This window comes from Vitis riparia, chromosome 1 (assembly GCF_004353265.1).
Source record: "Vitis riparia cultivar Riparia Gloire de Montpellier isolate 1030 chromosome 1, EGFV_Vit.rip_1.0, whole genome shotgun sequence".
NCBI classification, from domain to species: domain Eukaryota; kingdom Viridiplantae; phylum Streptophyta; class Magnoliopsida; order Vitales; family Vitaceae; genus Vitis; species Vitis riparia.
The window spans coordinates 7,969,817-7,981,425 of NC_048431.1; the positions used below are offsets into that span (position 1 = coordinate 7,969,817).

At 34.0% G+C, this 11,609-nt stretch overlaps 1 long non-coding RNA gene across 3 annotated transcripts; it reads right to left on the reverse strand.

Annotated features, from left to right (window-relative positions):
- Window positions 1-408: 408 nt before the first annotated feature.
- Window positions 409-11,151, reverse strand: LOC117908526. Of its 3 annotated transcripts, XR_004650222.1 has the most exons (5): window positions 10,781-11,151; window positions 8,910-9,001; window positions 8,567-8,690; window positions 585-685; window positions 409-500 (listed from the first exon to the last, which is right to left on the reverse strand). It is a non-coding gene; the product is annotated as an uncharacterized LOC117908526 (long non-coding RNA). The 3 variants fall into 3 exon arrangements; XR_004650219.1 differs by lacking the exon at window positions 8,567-8,690; XR_004650208.1 differs by lacking the exons at window positions 8,567-8,690; window positions 8,910-9,001.
- Window positions 11,152-11,609: the final 458 nt, after the last annotated feature.

Consider the following 11,609-nt stretch of genomic DNA (forward strand, 5'->3'; position numbering starts at 1 on the left):
TCAAAATGATAAAAACAAGATAGAAATCTCATTTATCGGATTCTTAAAATGACCTAATTTAAAGAAAGTTTTGAAAGATAAAAGATTTGCTACAATGCATTCTGGGTTTCAATTCTTTGACTATCTAAAGATATACCGTTCACATAGATGCTCAAAGTTCTACATTCTAACTGTAGCCATTTTCTCGTTTGGAGATGAAAAAAAGAATGGCAGAGAAGAAGAGAAGGGAATATAATACTTAAATTGCAATAAGTTCAACTTTTAATGAAAAATCCTTCAATCTGAACAGTTTGAAGCTCAAGGCACAATTCAGAACTCACATTAAATATATCCTTCAACAAAGGGTGCTAATCCTTACAAAATAAAATTAGAAAATTTTCCAAGAGAAGCAAATCCTACCTACCGTGTGGCTATTAAGTTCCCCATGATGCCCCCACCAATCTCATAATGTTTGGCATGGGAAAATCCTGTTTCTAAAGCAAGCTTCTCCAACTCCTTCCCTAAACGACAGAACACAACACAACACATATTTCAATCATCCACCAGATAGCATGATGTGCATAAGCAAATGAGGTGAAGTAAACCTGTTAAGAATTCCTGAACTGGGCTTTTCAAATATGCATACTTATTCAGCAAGGCCATAACCAGTTGCAACAGGAACGACTACATTCTTAATCATCCATTCCTTGAGAAAAGAGAAACAAATAAATAAACATAACTCTATTACAACAAATTGAAGTGAAAATCGAATTTAATGCCCAAGCTTGTATCATATTATAAACCCCTTCAGCCAAAGCTTAATTGGCATGAAGATAGGGGATGTCCCACATGTGATTTCATACATCAGAAAAACGAGAATTACCTAAAATGAAAAAAAAAAGATTGTTTGATGTTTCAGGATGAGGTTTCACCAATATAATGAATAGAGACAATATTTTTCTTTCAAGTTGAGACTGGCCAAAAACATACATGACGAGCACAAGATAGAATAGCATGTTTATTGAGTGAAAAGAACTTCATTGATTTCTGATATTCATCTGAGCAGTGATTATCCATTAAGAAGGAAGCTGCCTTGGAGTTGATAAGATTTTGGGATAGTATAGAAAGTGTAAGACCTCCTTGAAAGGAGGACAAGAGGAATCAAAATTTAGTTAAGGATAAATACAACCATGTAGCTATCTAAAAAAAAATTTTGTGGAGGCAAAAATCTAGGGTTCTTAGCTTAAGTTAAGGAGATACCTATACAAAATTCTTTAATCATATAGTTAATGCAGGCAAGAATGACAATTTCATTAGTAGTCTCAAAATCAATTGGGTTTGGCTTGCAAAAGAGGAGGAGCTTAAGGGTGGAATCATGTCCTATTTCAAGTCTATGTTTGAAAAACCCCAAGTGAGGAGACCTAACATGGTAGTGTATCTCTTTAATTGCATTGATAGATTAGATAGAGCAGTTTAGAGAACTCTTTTTAGAGGAGGTGGTGTTAACTTTATCAAAGATGGGGGAGATAAAGCACCAGGATCAGATGGATTTTCAATAGCCTTTTGATAATTTTCTGTCCTATAGTGGGAAGGGGAATATGCAGCTACTCAAGGAACCTCATTCTAAGTATTCTATTTAATGTAGCTTTAATCCTACATAGGGTTTGGGAGGGGGTGTTGTTTGGTAATGACATTAAGGATTTGATGCCAACTAATCTCATGGGAAGATCCTTGAAGCAGCTCTTATTACAAATGAGGTCACTGATTCAAGGAAAAGAAGCTATAGGGCAAGTTTAGTTTTTTAATTGGATATTTAAAAAAAAAAAAAAGGCATACTACTAAGTGAATTGGAAATTTCTCTTTTTAGGCTTGGAAAAGATGGGTTTTGGTCATAAATGGATACATTTTTTGTTAATGGCACTCCCACAAACTTTTTCAACACTTCTAGAGGGTTGGAACGAGGTGATTGTTGTTCTCCCTATCTATTTGTGATGGTGATGGACACTCTCAGCTAACTAATATCCAAGGTGGAGAAGGGAGGATTCCTTAGTGGTTTTAAGGTAGGTAGACTAGGAGAAGGAATGAATGTCTCTTACTTATTATTTGCACATGATACTCTTTTTCTTTTTATGAGGTCAACATGGATCAATTGAGGCATTGGAGATGGAATGTAATATGCGTTGAACTGATGTCAAGTCTAAAAATAAACATACAAAATAGTGAACTTCTTCCCTTGGGGGAAATGAACAAATTGGGCTTCTCTATTCGGGTGCAAGATGGGAAAACTCCCTACTTATCTTGGTCTTCCTTGAGGTGTATCTTATAAGTCTCTTGTCATGTGGGATTTGATAGAGGAGAGACTCAAAAGGAGATTATCCTCTTGGAAAAAGCAATACCTATCTAAGGGAGGAAGATTAGTGCTAATAAAGAGTACCCTCTTGAGTCTTCCAACATATTTCATGTCCCTTTATGTGATCCAAATATATATAAATATAGATAAGGATTAAATTGAAAAAAAAAATTGTGGGAAATCATTTGGAAGAAAAAAAAAGGTGCATCTAGTGAGTTGGTTGATTGTTTGCAAGGATAAGAAGTATGGAGGTCTAGGAATTAGGAGATTAAAGGATTTAAGCCTTACTAAGCAAATGGTTGTGGAGGTTTGTCCCTAAACCCAATAGCTTGTGGAAGATCATTCTAGGAAAATATAGGGAAATGAATGGGGGTTGAAGCACATAAGAGGTGAGGGGGAATTTTCGAACGAGTTTATGAAAAGAAACTAGAAAATGATGGGAAGACTTTAAATTCAAGACAACTATTTGGGTCAAAAATGGTAAGTAAAGTAAATTATGGTCAGATAAGTGGGTAGGGGAGAACAAGTTGAAGAGGCTATCCCTTTGTTGTTTAGATTAACTTCTCTCAAGAATACTAAAGTTGTAAATTTACAGGAAATGAGAGAAAGTGAAGGTCAATGGTCATTGCAACTTAGAAGACACCTTCAAGATTGGGAAATTGAAGTGGGGATCACTAGAAAAGAGAGATTCAAAAGGAAGTTGGTTGCTTGGAAAAAACAATACTTGTCCATGGGAGGAAGACTTACCCTTATTAAGTGCACTCTTTCAAACCTCCCGATCTATTTTATGTCGCTTATTGTAATCCCAAAGAAAGTGAGAATCAAATTAGAGAGAATTCAAAGGGAGTTTTTGTGGGGAGATTTGGAGGAGAGGAGGAAGATCCACTTGGTAGGTTGGTCAGTTATTTGTAAAGATAAGAAGCATGGAGGGTTAGGGTTAAGGCACTTGGAGAGATTCAATCAAGCTTTATTAGGAAAATGGCCATGGAGATTTCCCCTAGAGAGGGAGAGTTTTTGGAGGAAAGTCATTGTTGAAAAATTTGGAGGTGTAGACAGGGGTTGGACCATTAGAGAGTTCAAGGATTCTTATGGGATGGGCCTTTGGAAAGACATTAGAAAAGAATGGGAGGATTTCCTTCTTACAACTAGTATCCATATTGGAAATGGTAGACACAAGATTTTGGTGAGACATTTGGGTTGGGGATTCTAAGCTGAAGGATTTTTTTCCTACATTGTTCAGAATTGCATCCCATAAATCTGCTTCAATAGCTGACCTATGGGAGAGGCAAGGAAACAGAGACGGAGACGGAAACAGCTGTTGGGAGATTGGGAATTGAATGAGTTGACTTGTTTTTTGGAACATATTTATGTGGTAAAGGTTCAAGAAGGGAAGGATTCCTTAGTGTGGAAGAATGATGAGAGGGGAAAGTTTAGTGTCAAATTGTATTATAGGTCTTTAAGGGCTGAGAATAGCTTTTTATTCCCAGCTTAGAACTCATTTTTTTTCTTGGGAAGCAGTTTGGGAAAAAATTTTAATAGTAGACATGTTAATGAAGAGGGGCCGGTGCATGGTCAATAGGTACAGCCTTCGTAAAGGTAGTGAGGAATCGGCGGACCACATTCTGATTCATTGTGGCAAGACAAGGGAGTTATGGACTTTACTATTATCATCTTTCAGACTGGTGTGGGTGTTCCCAACTTCAGTGAGAAATCTTTTACTGGAATAGAAAGTTAAGAGGAGAGTAGTTTGGAGATTGGATCCTATTTGTCTTTTCTGGTGTATTTGGGGAGAATGAAACTGATAAACATTCCAAAATGAAAAGTTGTTAGACCAAAGTTTGAGGATCCTTTTTTTCTGTTCACTTTTAGAGTGGTCTCAGCAGTTTTTGGATTTAGACTTTTTCTCTTTTCTGAATTTTTTGGGTCATTGGTATGGTGGCTAGCTTTATCTCTCTCTAGGTTTTATCTTTCTTTTTGTAGCCTTGTTTTAGTTTTTTTTTGTATACTGCCAGTATATGTAGGGTGTGTCCCTTGTTTTAGTGTTTTCTTAATTCAATTTGCCTTTGTCTATAAAAAAAAAAAAAAAGGTTTATTATACTTTACCCCCCCCCCCCCCCCCCCTCCCCAACCTATAGCGTGTTTTGCACATTACCCCATCGAATTCAAAATCGAGTAATGTACCTTTCATTCTTTATAATTGCATGCAATGTGCATTTTTTTAAAAATGATGTTATTTTTTTAGACAGAGAAGCACGTGCTTTTCGAGTGAGTAAGGTCATTTTCTTAATAAGTGAAGGCAAAAGGGTCATATCATTTAAACCTCAATCTACAACTCTCCTCTCCCCTGTCTCTTCTTCCCCATCGATCATTTCTTCCCCTATTGCTTGGTGAAGCCCCAAGTCAAAGCCCTCCTCCTCCAAGGAAGCTAATGCAAGGTTGACATATTGAAGAGAAGACATGGAGTTCGGTGGTAATTTTTTGACTTCCAATTCTTTAATGGGTAGAAGCATGTCGGGAAAGAGGGTTAGGCTTTTGTTTTGATTTTTTAGAAAATTTTAGGAAATTTTGGGAGAATAAAACTCGGCTAAATTGAGGGTTAGGGTTTTGTTTGATGTTTCAGAAGAGTAAGGCAAATTTTGGCGGAAATTTGGGGATTTTAGGGTTAGAGAAATTATTTGGTGATTTTGCAAATTTCCATCCCACGAACAAAGAGGAATAATGGACAAGGAGAAATTATGTGGGGTTTTTAGCAGCAACTTTGTGGGATTAGGATTTTAAGGCTTCAACGGGAAGGAAGAATATGGGAGGAGAGCTTCGGCTTGGGGCTTCATTAGCAGCAACATGGAAAGAAATGGTTGATCGATCGGAAAGAGAAAGGCTATAGATTGAGAAAAAAATTATCATTTTGCCCTTGGTCACACAGAAAGCACGTGCCTTTCGGTCCAAAAGAAATAACGTCGTTTTTAAAAAAATGCACATTGTATACAATTATAAATGATGGAGGGTACATTGCTCGATTTTGAACTTGAGGGGGCAATGTGCAAAACACGTTATAGGTTAGGGGGGATAAAGTGTAATAAACCAAAAAAAAAAAAAAAGGGAAATTGAAGTAGTGACCCAATTCTTTTGAGAACCTACTTTTTTGGTTAGGAAACAGTTATGGAAAACGATCTTAACTATAGATATTCTAATGAAGAAAATGTGGACAATTGTAAATAGATGTAGTTGCTACAACGATAGTGAAGAATTAGTTGATCATATCTTGATATATTGTGATAGGACAAAAAAACTATGGATATTTCTATTAGTAGTCTTTGGTCTAAAATGGGTGTTTCTAGCTTCAATGAGAAAACTCCTCCTTAGATGGACTAAGGGATTGGATAAGAGGAAGAGGAAGGTTTGGCATGTGGCTCCCTTATGCTTGTTCTGGAGCATGTCGGAAGAGCATGATCAAAGGATTTTCAAGAAGAACAACAATATCAAAGGTTAGATGAGAAATTCATTAAATCCCCATTGGTGTGGTCCCATGTTTCACTGTAAATGGAAAATTACACAATGTTAGAACCCTTAGATAACCTTAATTATAGTTAGATATGTCTTTATGGAGGTTGTTTTGGATAAATGCTTTTAGCATGTTCTCTTTCACAATCAGTAATATATGTTATATTTGTCGATCAAAAGATTTTATACTTGTTCGAACCTAGAATAAAAAGGTTGTCCTAAACAAAAAAACATGAGTTTATAAGGCTTACACTATGTTTTGACCCCCACCAAAAAAAAGATTGGAAACATATTTCTACGCCTTAGAATCCATAATGCAAAAGTTGTCTCAGACAAAGAAGACAAGTTTATAAGTCTCACCCTATATTTTGATATAATTTTGTTGCTAGTGGTCATTTACCAAGGATTACATGCCCTAGAGTACATTATCCCAAAAACAAACCCCAACCTCTAAGCATCAATTTTCTTTTGAAAGTTTATGGGCCTCACTTTCTAATAGATAAGGCACCATATCAATAAAGCTTAGGATTAGATATTTATTGACTATTGCCTTCTAGGTTTTGGAGGTAGCATTAAGAGTAAGACCTCTAGTGAATGGCATACTTGTGATTCTTTGGGTGATTTGTCTAGATAAAAACATCAAGATCTTTGAAGATCGATATAGACCCTACAATTCGTAATTCAGGACTTGATATGTTTAAGCCTCAACATCTCTAGTCTTTCAAGGGATTTTGATTAACTTGATATGTTTGGATTGGAGATCCACTTGCTTGTTCAGTAGGTCATCTCTGGAGGTTTAAGCAAAATGGGAAACCCATCTAGAGGTTCACCTCATGCTAAATTTTGATAGTTTGCTCTTTTGGTAATTCAGGACTTCTTAAGACTGAAAGTGTATTCAAAATTTATAGGGGCCATATGATTAAGGCCATCATTGACCATTGAGGCCAAGATCCTCACTTTGTTATGAGGCCAAACCCTTGTGATCTCAACGGGTTACAACAATCTTTTGGTTAAAAGAAACTCGACGATTGTGATAGTCACTCTCTAGTATTTTATAATACAAGAGAGTGTTAACCCAAGGTTATTTAAAGCTAGTTTTGATGATAACAAAACAAAGGCTTAATCTAACGTTTGATTTAAGCATAATACACAAGAAGATTGGTTATGCAAATAAAGAAGTCATCTAGCCAAGAAGCTTAAGAAGAAGTTATTAAAGGTGTGAAGACCTCATTTAAGCATCTTTTAGCCTTAGGATTGTTTAACTCACCTTGTGCAATCATAAGGGCATCCTTTTAAATTCTTTATGCACTCTTATGCACTTTTAAAATCCTTCAAGGACCTTTTGAAATCATTTTTTTAGAGCTTTCCAATATCTTAAAAATTCAACAATGGAAGTTATTCTTCAAAAATCTAAAATAAATGCATGGTTGATGTACTTGCAAATCATGAATATTAAAACCAATGTCATAAATACTTTTTGAGTCATGTTTTCAAAGTTTAAAAAGCTATATATTATAGTTCTAGACCAACAGATCAACCTAATCCCCTTTTTCATTTGAAAATAAAACAAACAAAACGGTCAACGGATGACCTATTTGGTTGATCATATGGTCAATTAGATGATCAATCAACTACATTAAATACCTAATGACTAGTTATGTAGATCAGTGAAAGGTGAACAAGCCACGGCCAATCGTATGTAACAACTAGTTTCTCACTAAAAACTATATATATATATGACCTTATGAAAGCATTTAGAGGCATGATTACATTGAGTCCAAACTTTCTTTAAGCATCTATAATGCATTAAATCCAAACTTATATACTCTTTATTTGCACTCAACATCTTCTACTTGTAAATCTACAATTAATGAAAGTCCTTGTGTAATCCTCTTTCGCTTCCAATTCTTGTCAACAGTCGAGAGAACCTTGAAAAAACTTTTAAAGCGTAAGAATAAGAGAATAGGAAAGACACTACATTGTAAGAGATCCCTTTGTACCTAACAAAACCAACTGTGTACTTATAAGGTTTGGCATTAAGACTTTGTGCGAGTGAAAATTCTCAAGGTTTGGAAAGGTTTTTGGGAGCATGGATGTAGGTGGAGATTTGTCAAATCATGATAAAAACTTTGTTTATGTTCTCTTACTCTATCTTTTTACTTATTGTCTTTTAACTATGACATTGTTCTTATTTGCTAGCATTTCTTCACTGGTGGCTAAGCATTTTGAAAATTGACCATCACTTAATTCAACCCCCACCCCCTCCTCCATTGTCCCACCAGCCCTAAACCCAATCTTAGGTGGTTTTTCTTATACAAAGTGAACTTCAATAAGAGGGCACTCAATCAAAAAAATGAATCTCATTATGACAAGTAGTGCATGAGAACACTCAGTCAAAGAAATGAATCTCATTATGACAACTAATGCATGAGGAATCATAAAAAAAAAAATAACATCAAAATGTCTTATGAATGTTATACACAACAACTAACTTCACCTCTTAATTTAATTCAAAACATAATTACTCCCAAAACCGAAACCTCTTATCTCAACAATACCTTAATTGATGTAATAAATGGTTTAGTGTTTTTATTGAAATCGAGGATGGATACCCTTGACCTTGAAATTTTCATAAAAATAAAAGACAAACCTTATCAAATAACAGAACAAGTTACACCAAATCCCTTATCTCCACACTCTCACAAGAACAAAATAGAGTCATTGTAGAAAGAGAACCTGGTTTCAAGACTCGAAACATCTTTTGCATCTATTTAACACATTTCGTAGCCCATAACCCATGGTAATGGCATCAAAAGAACAATCAGAAAAGGGCAACTCAATTGCATCGCCCTCAATCCACCTACAATGTAATGCATGGCATCATTACCTCATTTTGTTGGCTAGCAATACTTGTCAACTTAAACCGAAGAGGAATGAAATTATAATGGATTATATGAAATTAATATATAGACAAATGGTAAGTTTTGGAGGCTTATTCCATGATTTGTAAACAAGAAATGCCTTTCCAAATTATTCATAAACACATTTTAGTTATTAGACTCATCAACACTAGATTTACCAATGCTCACTCAATGTTCTTGTAGCAGCCTTTTAAGAGCAAGTGTTGTCGTAATGAAGCAACCGATAATAGCTCCCTTGAGAAATCAAAACCTATCACTTGCAAAATTGAGGTACAGAAGAGAAAAAAAGAGAGAAAACCTAACATCAATTTCTTTCACAACTTTATGATGTTATAGGCTAAACTTAGGCTATAGTGTTGGGATGCTGCATCACAATGATTTCTAGCACATTTTTTGTATAAAAAATAACATAGCATGGAACCTACATTTAGTAAAGTCCGATAAACTATTTAAGTTACAAGAATAACGAGCTCTTCTCTATTAAGTGAAGCCTCAATTAGTACTCACAGCTAGAAAAGTGCACAAACCATGGTCTCATCTAAATCTACCATAACACCCCTTTTAAAGAAAAGAGTTGTGCTTAATCATACGAAGGAAGTACCCCAATTGCTTTTCCAAATAGACATGATCAATAATCACATTTGACTAATTCAAAAAATTTATGCCCATGCCATTGAGTCCATAACTTATGAGCTAAAGTAATTTTCTTTAAGAAAACATCCTTTGGGAGAAATCATAATGCGTTCTATCATTGGAACACTATTTGTAAAATCAATAAAAAAAAAAAAAGGGAGAAATCATAATGTGTTCTATCATTGGAACCATCTTTGTGAAATCAATAAATTATTGACAAGAATTGATCATAACTTTTTGGATGCTTCTAAGCTCAATGCACATGGGGCATAATGCATAAGATTACAAGGAGTAATTAAGTAAAATTCATTTAATTCAGTGAAATAATTTTCACTATTTCTAAAAAGTGATCAAATCGTAGTAATGAATAAGAAGAGAAGTGTATTTCCCATTTTGATTCTCTATTTCAAACTTCCAAACATTCCCTAAGTTATTTCACACAAGTAGAAGAGTAAGTGTATATAGACATAGACACAAACATTCGAAACTATAAAACTAAATTTTAACAATAATAGTCTATACTAAGGGTCTGTCCAACATAACTTTTTTCTTTATTTTGTATATTAAAAATAATTAAAATATATATATAAACATTACCCCTAAATACTACCAGAAGAAGTGATATATTTTGCTAATTCTTCTTTTTTCTTAGAAGCAATTGATTCTTAATTTTCCAAGCAAGACAAAAGCCACTTATATTTTTGCAGCAACTATAAATGTTTTCCTTTTTTTTTCCCTTAGAAAAAGAAAAGTTATTTATGTTTCTTTTTTTTTTTTTTAATAATTTGGCTCTTTTTCATTTTTTTAGCATATTTTATTTAGCCTATCAAAAGAAGTGATATGTTTTGAATCCTTTGATAGTTCTCTCTCTCTCTCTCCTTTTTTTTTTTTTTTTTTTTGCAAGTCAGACCAATATAAAGAGTTTCAAACTTGTTTTATTAATTCACACTCTCTGTATGTGTGTATGTGTTCTTTTTGTTTCATTTCTAGTGTTTTATTAAGTAATAATAATTCAATAAAATTAAATTAATTAAGAGATATTGAAAAATATTGAAATTAATAAATATAAAAATCTGCATCTGAAAATAATAACAAATGCGTGATTTCAGATTTTAAAATTTTTTAACTTCATCAATAAATTTTTTAAGTAAATGCTTGCAAACTGCACACACCGAGAAAAAGGATGGAAATAAACCTTGCCATCAGACCCAACTCTTTCTGATAGTAGAAATGCCAAATCCCCACTTCCACAACACAAATCCAAAAAATGATGATAGAAATAAATCATTCAGCTGTAAATGTAATTAAGCAATAAAAAATTAAAAAGACAAAAAGCAATGCAGAAAAATAGAAACCCAAAATTTGATGGGAAATGGTGATGAGGGGGAAGGCGTACATTATCGTAAACAGGAGCAATGCGGCTAAACAGCGCCTGGCGTTCGTTGGCACATCGAACCGGTAGAGATCTGGAGGGTAAAGCGAGAGGATTAGGATTGGAGGATGGGCGAAGAAGGAAGTGAAGTGAGGCCATAGGAGTTGAGTTTATCTCCTCTTCGCCCGATGAAATGAAGCAGAAAACTGAAAACTCTAATCTATATGCTTCCTCAAATTAAATCCAATCACAAATCCCGATATGATGGAATCCGGTTTTCCCTTAAGCCTACTCCACAGTTCACATTAGGGCTTGGGGCTGAGGTTCAACCGTCAAATTTACTTGCCATGGGAAGTGCGCTATTTCCAGTTTTCCTTTTTGTTTTGGACAACAGAAAAAACTGCTGCCGAAACACAGGCTCTTAGAAACGGCTCTTAAAACCAGCTTTCTGTTTTAGAAAAAATATAGCAATATTAAACGGTTCATTTCATAAAACAATTTTTAAAAATAAATTAGCATCTATCAGAATAAAAGTCATTTTCACCTGTTTTTAAAAAATAAGAGAAATAAAAAATAAATATATTTTAAAATTTTATTAAAAACAAATAAAGTAACAAACTAGAACATAATTTTTTATCTTCTTTTTTTTTTTTTTTATTTAACAATCAATATGGAAAATCTTAGATTTATTAATAAATATAATAATTTCGAACTCAATTAGTATCACGAAATAATAAAATCAAAACCAATAAAAAATAAATTGGGACTTTATTGTTTATCTTCTATATACAATTATATTCTTCTTAATTTTCTTACAATACAAATGAATTCTAAATGAAATCAAATCAAACTA